Raw genomic sequence first — 1,172 nt, forward strand, 5'->3', positions numbered from 1 at the left:
CCCCCATACAAAAAAACCAAAAACAACAGCAAAACAACAGCAACAAAAGCAAAACAAAAAGAAACAAATCCTAAGAAACTATGATGAATAACAATAAGTGTAGATCTAACGAGAAACAATGTACTCTAAAAGTTAAAAGTCTAATTTGCACAAAGCCTGCTAAAATTTGGTCTTTTTGAAATTGCTTCGTGGGGAAAAAACCCAAAACTTTTGCTCAGGAGCTGTACGACTAGCCTGGAGCAACAAATTAAATCTATCAATTTTGATTCTTTTGAAATCCTCGACTATTGATTTTTGTGTGTAAAATTACAGGCATGAGCTTAGACATGGCTCTAAAATTCCGTCTATGATAGTGGTGAGATTACAAACGATATAATCAAACCAGTCTTTTTAGCTTTTCCTTAGTCATCTGGTGCCACAGAATGTAAGTTGCATGGAGAACATTAAGCCTTATTTGAGTCATTTAATTATTTTTAAAAGATACTGCGGAGGATAGCTTTTGTTTTAGTAGAGGTTTTACGTCGCTCACAAGTGCATAAGATCATATGAGCGCCAAGGGGTGGATGTCAACAGAGAAATCCTTTCAAGGAATCAGACTTACTCTACTCACATCTCTAGCTTCAACAGCACAAAATCTGCTTCGGCTATTATGGCACCCCAGAAATAGCGGGTCACAAGAGTTTCTTTCACATACAAAAGAAGTAGAGGAAAATGACGATGGTAAGGATTGGGAAAGAAAAAGCAGCAGTTCCCTGTTGCAGTTCAGGCACAGTTAGGAGCATGACATTGATGAATCAGCCCATTTACAATTACAATTCTACTGTGCATAAGAACTCGAGATGTTAATGTTAATGGAGAAGAATGAGAACAAGTTTAAAGAGATATCTAAGGACACAATTTGGTTAAATTTTGTTTTTGGTAAGGGTACCCAAAATATCATGAAATTCTATTTATAATATTCACCCTGACAAAGTGGATCAAAGGATGCATTGAAGCACAGAATCTTCTACTGTATTTATGCTTCACTGACAATTAATAAGCTGGTTATTTTTTGTTTTGGTATAGTTGAACAGTAATACGTTTAGGAAATTTGTCAAGAGTTAGGCATAGATGCAAGGGTCAGAGAGAAAGAGAGAGAGAGAGAGAGAGAGAGAGAGAGAGAGAGAGAGAGA

The sequence above is a fragment of the Aplysia californica genome, unplaced genomic scaffold (assembly GCF_000002075.1).
Source record: "Aplysia californica isolate F4 #8 unplaced genomic scaffold, AplCal3.0 scaffold01154, whole genome shotgun sequence".
Lineage (NCBI taxonomy): Eukaryota > Metazoa > Mollusca > Gastropoda > Aplysiida > Aplysiidae > Aplysia > Aplysia californica.